This window comes from Nansenia antarctica (genome assembly GCF_963989245.1).
Source record: "Nansenia antarctica genome assembly, chromosome: 7".
Taxonomy (NCBI): Eukaryota; Metazoa; Chordata; class Actinopteri; order Argentiniformes; family Microstomatidae; genus Nansenia; species Nansenia antarctica.
The window spans coordinates 5,232,709-5,241,705 of record NC_137677.1 but is presented as its reverse complement, the minus strand read 5'-3'; positions in this window follow the sequence as shown (position 1 = coordinate 5,241,705).

The following is an 8,997-nucleotide window of genomic DNA, read 5'->3' as shown; positions in this document are numbered from 1 at the left end:
CTGTCTGGGGGAAAATAATCTAAATTATTTTTTATTTCTCTGTCGACGAGGCTATAATGATTTCTTCGCCCGTCTTTCCTCTTGACACTCTTCGGAGTTTGCCTGCTCATTATAATTCCGATGTGTACCGTGTTGGCCGAGGACGAGCCAACGATTCTAAGGCACTAAAGCCTGAATATCAACAGGGATTTCTGTCCCTTTTGTTTCCGCTGTCTTCCCTTTCTCTCTGTAATGCTCCAGATATCACAGCTCTAACAATGCCGTCTCTCTCTCCACCTCCTTCCTTCACCGCCCCCATCTTGTAAGCTACACAGGCTCCGGGGTAATTGGATTTCAACAGACAGTTCAAACGACGGCATGAAATAATTAGTGACAAAACGGCAATCTCCCCGCATGTTGATGAACTTTCCCAGCCTCGCCGCGGTCTATTGTGAGAGACTGGAGGTGGATGGTGGGTGGTGGGTAAGTTTACCTTTACAAAAAGGCAACAAATATACTGTCTACTGTACCAGATACACACTGGGTTAGTATACACAGAGGAAGAAACAAAGTGGTGGTCATCAATTATAAAGGATGATCTGTTACCTCTGCGGCCCTATCCCGTCTCCGTCAGTAATTGGCAGCAGGCTTCAAATCCTCTGCTTTCTTCTGCACAGAGATCCCCCTCCATGCCAGGGTCTCGTGTCAAAGATATAGCCTGTCTCTCTGTCTGTCTCATCCCTCACTGACTGACTGACTGACTGACCGACTGACTGACTGACTGACCGACTGACTGGCTCACTGACTGACTCACTGGGTGACTGACTGACTGACTGACTGGCTGACTAGCTGACTGACTGGCTGGCTGGCTGACTGACTGACTCACTGGGTGACTGACTGACTGACTGGCTGACTAGCTGACTGACTGGCTGACTGGCTGGCTGGCTGACTGACTGACTGACTGACCGACTGACTGATAGGCGACTGACTGACTGACTGGCCAACTGACCGACTGACTGGCTGGCTGGTTGACTCACTGGGCGACTGACTGACTGACTGACTGACTGACCGACTGACTGGCTCACTGACTGACTCACTGGGTGACTGACTGACTGACTGGCTGACTAGCTGAATGACTGGCTGGCTGGCTGACTGACTGACTCACTGACTGACTGACTGACTGGCTGGCTGGCTGGCTGACTGGCTGGCTGACTGACTGGCTGGCTGGTTGACTCACTGGGCGACTGACTGACTGACTGACTGACTGACCGACTGACTGATGCTGCGCCTGCGGTTCTGCTGAAGCACCTTTCACAGCTCAGGGAAGGGTTAACTGAGTAGTTAAAGGGTTAACTGAGTAGTTAAAAGGTTAACTGAGTAGTTAAAGGGTTAACTGAGTAGTTAAAAGGTTAACTGAGTATAAGGGGAGGCCTAAGAAAGTGTTCCATCTTTAGATGTTCTATTCTATTATGGATAACATGTACACTATGTGGAAATGGACATAGTGAGGACTGTTGGTATTGTAATTGAGGTGGGTCGATGAACCATGCTGAGACACCAGGCCTTGGCTTTAGCTCAGTAGGCTAACACACGGCTTTAGCTCAGTAGGCTAACACAGACTCCAACCAGACTCCAGTTGGAGGCACTGCACAGTTTAATGCTTGTACTTCACTACCCTCTGAAGCTCCTTCATCTGTGTGAAGCTATTGGCCAGGATTAATGCCCACTGAAGAACAGATGAAACTTTAAGACCTATAAAGTTGCTTTTCATCTGCAGGGTGAATATAATTTATAAATAATACACTGGGTGAATATAAAGCATCATTTCAGGGGCAATTAATTTAAAGCGGTGGGATGATTTAGTTTGAATCCCCTGGTTCATTACACCCACTGGCTGTTAATAATGTCCTGTACATTTGATAATGTTTAATGGATTTTGACTGTACTCTACCTCATTCTGGTGAAGGTGTAGAAAAAGCTTTTAAAAATACTTTTTTAACTTCACTGCACTCAGTGAGTGAATATTTGATTCATGTTCGGGTGCCGCCAATTGAATGTAACTCGGGAAATGCATTTGTTTGAATGATTTTGGCGTTTCATAACACCAAGGCGGGGACCCCAGAAATAAGCTTTGTTTGGGGATCAATAGAATATTGAACTGCAATCGCATTAACGCTCCACAACACATTGATACCCGTCTAGTTCCCCAGTGGTGTAAATTGATAATCACAGCCCCAAATTTCAACCTATTTCACAATCATATCATCCATATCCTCATAATAACCTTTGCCTACAAACAGAACTCATTCACAATAACTGATCTGGTTGAATACATGTTAAATACAGTGGCGGCTGGTGCTAAAATTTTTGGGTGGGGCACAGCAGTGTGGCGGGGGGGTCCTCTTTCGCCCGCGCAGCGCGCGTTTTTTTTCGCGTGCACGGTTTTTTCCCGCGTGCACGCGCATAAACACGCACTGGCGTTACAACCATTGTATAATTTCAACTTTCACCCTTAAAATGACCGTGTGGGCCATGGAGAAGTTACCCTGTCAACTACAGACACTGAGGTGGAAGAGTGACCGGTCTATGGACGTCAGTACGGTCCAATACCCAGTGTCAGACAAGGAGGAAGTCTAGTCAACAAGGCTAGTACAGGCCTCACAGCTACACTCAGGTTAATAAAGGTAGCAGATGAATATGTGTACTATGTGTCTGTGTGACATGGCTACATCAATGAGCAGAGATGAATGCTGCAGTCAGTAGTACAGTACTATCTATTTCATAGACACATGATGGATGATGATGGAGAGTGATGGTGGTCAACACATCACAGCAGGTCAACACATTCAATGATGTATCACAACCAGACCATGTCAGAAACACAACCAGACCATGTCAGAAACACAACCAGACCATGTCAGAAACACAACCAGACCATGACTGTAACACAACCAGACCATGTCTGTAACACAACCAGACCATGTCAGTAACACAACCAGACCATGTCAGAAACACAACCAGACCATGTCAGAAACACAACCAGACCATGTCAGAAACACAACAATGCATCAGCTGAGTTAAAGAAAACCAACTCTTACCTTTGATGACAGAACATGAGCCGTGTTTACCCGTACCTCCGCCTTGCTCCGCGCATATTGCTATGAATAGTTCGAAGATAGGTGCTTGCACGTTAGGTGCGAGGCTGCTTGGTTAACCCATTAGCGGGAACATTATTAGTTGCACAAAATAGGCTGATTTAATTGACCATGAACATCAGAGACAGACATTACGAATGTTCATTTAAAATACTCCGGAAGCCCGAAGTCCGGAAAACCGGAAGTCGGGAGTCCTCAGCATAATGCATTGTCTGCAATACAACAGGAGATTCAGGAGGACGCACATTTGTGCGCCCTGGCCAAGAAATAGAGACAGCCAATTGGAGCGCTGCTACAGCTCACGTGTAAACGAAAAGTATTCGTCCTGGCATAGACATCCATTGACCGGCGCCCCCGCGTTCTCCCCTATGTATTTTAACAGTGAGTTTTACACACACACACACACACACACACACACACACACAGATAAAAATGTTTATTGTATTGGAGGATTTTTAATGAATGCTGATAGGCGCCGACAGAATATCAGCCGCATTTTGTGAATAAACAATGTTTATTTTTAAAAAAAACTTTTTTTGTGAAGGTGGGGGCGGCGCCCCAGCGCCCTCTATCGGCCAGCCGCCACTGGTTAAATAGCTTACATGGTAAATGGTAAATGGACTGCACTTATATAGCGCCTTTTTTGCTGCTCCAAAGCTGCTCCAAAGCACTTTACAACGGCCTCTCATTCACCCATGATTCACACATTGCCATGCAAGGCGCCGGCCCGCTCACTGGGAGCAATTTTGGGGTTCAGTGTCTTGCCCAAGGACACTTCGACATGTGGCCAGCCGGGGCTCGAACCGCTGATCTGCCAACCTTGTGATCATTAGACGGCGACACTACCTCCTGCGCCACAGCCACCCCCAACAACTTATCTGGTTGAATACATGTTAAATAACTTACATGACAAAACAGCTAGCTCTATCTCCAGTAGCCTATCATGTATCACGCCCTGAGCATGACCAACTGTAAGTGTTTTGAACCAGTGTGCTCACGATGGCATGGATTGATTGAACGTCTGTGTGTTAATCACAGTGGCAGGGTAGGGCACGTTCCTTCTTTCATATTAATGGTGTAAATTAACCCTGCGTAACAAGATGGATGGCTGCTGTAGGCCTCTCGTTCTGTGTGTTTATAATCAATTGTCCCCAGTTCTAATGTTACACTATCGTGTTAACGCCTTTGTACGTGACACAAAATAAGGAATCGGAAAGCACAGAGAACACAGCCATAGACAGCAGCACAGAGGATGGACCGATGATAAATCAAATAGTGGAGGTTCATTTACATATTCTAAAATGTATGTATGTGTGTGGGTGCGTGCGTGCGTGCGGGTGTGTGTGTGTTGACATGGCAACCTAACCTCCCACATCCCATAATGGCTCTCCGACGGAGGACGAGAAGAAGAAGGATAGAGGAGAGGAAGAGTTAATAAGGGAGCCAACTTTCTCTATCAGCCGTATCTCATCAGATACAGAGGGCAGCCCCCCCCCCGGGAATCGTTTGTAATGGGGAGAACTGATTACAGACAACACCACCACGAGACACCACGAGACACCCGGAGACACCGCGAAACACCGCGAGACACCACGAGACACCGCGAAACACCGCGAGACACCACGAGACACCACGAGACACCACGAGACACCACGAGACACCCGGAGACACCCGGAGACACCCCTGAGACAGAGAGGCTAAGGCTGGTTCTCTGGTTACGCACCACTGATTATTATCTAAAACAGAACATATATTTCTTTCTCTTTTCTCCCTTTTTTATCTTTCATTCTGTCTGTCTGTGTGTGTGTGTGTGTGTGTGTGTGTCTGTCTGTCTGTCTGTGTCTGTCTCTTTCTTTCTCTCTCCATCCCTTCTGTCTTTCTACGTATACCTTTTTCTTTGTCCCTCTCTTTCTGTACAATAACTCAGTCACTGATTGTGGTCTAAAACAGAAAATATACTTCTCTTTCTCCTTCGGCTTTTCTTCCCCTCTCTCTCTCTCTCTCTCTCTCTCTCTCCCTTTCTTCTCCCTCTCCGTAGGGTTTCTGATGAGCTTGTCAAGGCAGACGCAGACTCTGTGAAGGTCTCCCTCCAGGAGTCTGTCAAAAGATTCCACCTCCTCCTACCCCCCCCCCCCCCCCCCACCCCCTGCACCCCCCCACACCTCTACACTCCTGCAGGGTAGAGAGTCAGGAACGGGCACAGGAACCACATGGTCTCCTTCCCTCACATTACCCCCCCACTAACACCCCCCCCCCCCATCCACCCCACCCTCACCCTCTCCCACAGAGCCTCCAGGTACTGCACCGTCACCCTGTGGTGCCGTCACTGTGGAGGAACAACGCTCAAAGAGATCCCATCAGCACTCTCTCTCGCACCTACGCCCACCGACACACTAGACACACTAGACACACGTACACATCAGCATAGGGGGCATCGCCTGCATACCCTCCGCCGTGCACATCAGCCGCTGTGACGCTTACGTACAGATTATGCGTGACATCTGGAGCTTTTATGATAACAAGCGCATTGAGCACAGAGAGGGGCTTACAGTTTGGTGCGGTGCTAATAGTCCTTGATAGATGACTTGCTCTCACGGATCTGTCTCCCGTGGATCTGAGTCCCTCTCTCTCTCCCCCTCCATCTCCATCTCTCTCTCCACAGGCACGCAGGTGTCAGTGTTCTGTTCCAGCTCGGTCTTAATGAGTAAATTGGAGCAATTAATTAGCTTGATTGGTGGAGTTAACCTCCACCCCCCGTCCACATGGGGCCCCCGCATTACTCTGAAGTCGATACCGCGCCGCACGCGGGTCTGCACGGACCCGACTACCTCTCTGTGAAACGGGGCCTCGTCTACTTAGACGTATCGATAAACACATGGATCGACTTGGAGTTTCGTTTTCCCTCTGGCTGAGACAGAGAGTGAGAGAGAGAGCTCTGCGTAAACATATGAGTCATGTTATTAAAGGATGGCTCTCAACTCTAAAACAGCATAAATCCCTTGGCTCAGACGACAGCTTGGAGCAGTCGTTAGTGAGCTCAGGTGCTGTGAAAACATCACTAATGTCATCAGATAATATTCGTCGCCTAATCCATGGGTACAGTATGTTCCGATATCCAAACTAGCAGACCACATGGGATAATGCAATGTACTGCGCATGCATTCACCATGGGTCATGGTGCTGGGGTGTGGAGTGTGTACGGTGGAGTGTGTATGGTGGAGTGTGTACGGTGGAGTGTGTAGGGTGGAGTGTGTATGGTGGAGTGTGTATGGTGGAGTGTGTACGGTGGAGTGTGTATGGTGGAGTGTGTATGGTGGAGTGTGTAAGGTGGAGTGTGTATGGTGGAGTGTGTACTGTGGAGTGTGTATGGTGGAGTGTGTAAGGTGGAGTGTGTACTGTGGAGTGTGTACTGTGGAGTGTGTACTGTGGAGTGTGTATGGTGGAGTGTGTACAGTGGAGTGTGTATGGTGGAGTGTGTAATGTGTACTGTGGAGTGTACTGCCTCTCCCTGGCTTCCAAACCTGGAACCTGGAACCTTCCGGAAGCCGGTACAGGGGCTGATGAATGCAGCGCTGTCACGGGAGCCAACTGTTCCAGACGCGTCTGGGACCAGCCGGGGTTTAATGGATGCCTCGCACATGCCCAATTAATTCCTAATAATGTTTCCTTTCCCATTCCTCTGCCTCTGATGTCCCCCCAAACCCGAGTGTAGTCAGCTGTCTGGGAGGTGGGGGTGTGGGAGGAGGGGGAGGGGGGGAGGGGGGGGGGGTAGAACGAGAGAGAGCGGTAGAAGGTAGAACGAGAAAGAGGAGAAGGAGGAAAGGGGGGGGAGTGGGAGACAAGACGGGGGAGAGAGAAAGCGGGAGGGCCTGCCAGCCCGTGGAGCAGGTGACGTGGTTAGGCGAGAGAGACACCAGGGGATAAATATCTGGGTAATTCAATAAATAAATAAAAAACCAACTGCCAAATATTTGTTTCTTTTCTAATCTCTCTACGCTCTGGACAGTTTCACAAACAGAACGACAAGATGGTGAGAGATCCCGAAAGCTTTTAGAAGAAAGTTCTGCTCCATTTAGCATATTCCGTCAATACCGTTAAAGAAATATATGAAGCCGTTTGAATGATACAGTGTTTTTAATAGTTTTTAACAGTATTCTTTAAAGGGAGAGGGTGCTAAGGGGGTATAAACACCAAGTCAATGGGGGGGGGGGGGTCCCATGTTAGTTTTATGAGCTCATAACTGCCTTGTTATTTATTTATGTAACGTTGGCTGTTGGACACCCGGTGTATAATTAATGAGGCTAGCTGACTAGCCGCAGCTGCCTCCCCGTACAGCCCTGGCCTCCGTCATCGCTCACAGAGGAGGGCCAAGGCTCCGTCTATCCATCATCGCGGGCTAACCAGAGCTAACAGGCTAAGGACACACCGCCGCGCGGACGGGCGATGACTCAACCGCAGGGACGGTTTCAAATCAGGTGGTGTCGTCTTCACGATTACCCGAGGAGACCCGCCGGCCGCCGACACTGATTCTCGCGTCCCGCTGCGAGTGGTGAGGCGCGTTTCGGGAGGGAATTCAACTCCTCCTCCGAACAATGTTTACTGAGAGACGCCCAAAAAAAACAAATACCTGCCGTTTAAAAGTTTAAACTAAACTACACTGCTGTATTGAGCTGTACCGAAAACAAATTCCACCGACCTAGGTCGTGTGGTCATTAAACGATTAAATGATTCATTCATAAACGATTCATTAAACGATTAAACGATTCATTCAAAAGGTTACAAAATTAAAACATTTCAAAGTGTGTTTTCCTGTTTCCGGTGATGCAGGTGTGGGTGCAGAGAGGTAGCTGTGTGCAGTCAACAAGCACGAAACCGGGGTTGGACTGAAAGGGACAAGAGAGATGGAAGAATGCATAAGACAGATGGATGGGTGGATAAAGCAATGACGCTGCGAGGGAAATGCATCACGCTTCTTCTTACCCCGAAGGGACGGAATGACGGGTGGACTGATGGGACGGAGGAAGGAGGTGGAGGTAGACGGGCGGGCGGAGGGTTGGGGCGTCGCAAGAAGAGGGGGGAAGAAAAACGGGACGGAGCGGACCCCGGTTCCTCCACAGTCTCTCTACGAGGCTCCGTCGCTGTCTGAGACGACCCGTGACTCTGCTGTGTAATGTAATGCAGCTTGACCACTGACCCCGTCCCCTGGTCCCGACCCCGTGTGTGAGTAGGCACACATAGATCTGGGCTTCATAGACAGCAGCCATCCGGCCCAGAGCTACAGCCCAGCTGACACCCCCCCCCCCCCCCCCCTTCGCCACCCCCAACCCCCCCCAGTATCGCCGCTCCGCCAAAAGCAAAAAGCAAACACATCATTTATCTGCCCGCCGAATGCAAAGAGCAGCTCCCATAGGAGAGGAGCTGGCAGGCCGATGCATCCGTGTGACAGGGGGAGATCTGGCATTAGGCTAGGTTGGCCGCTGGGCTACAGCACTGCAGGACGGAGTGTGTGTGTGTGTGTGTGTGTGTGTGTGTGTGTGTGTGTGTGTGTGCGTGCGTGCGTATGTGTGTGTATGTGCATGCGTGTGTGTGTGTGTGTGTGTGAATGTGTGTGCGTGCGTGTGTGTGACTGCCCCGGAGCAGCCCAGGACAGCTCCATTTGTCGGGGCTCCTCGTCCTGGATGAGACGATCATTAACAAGACTATTAATTTCAGAACATCTTCTGCGATGGCAGCGTTGGTCGATCACAGAGAGAGAGAGAGCGCTGCTAATTAAGGCCCCTGCGTTAATATCAAATGACAAACGCTTTGATTGCGGCGTTGAGATATGATAAGCGAATAACGGATCGTGCTGCGCCTGATTACG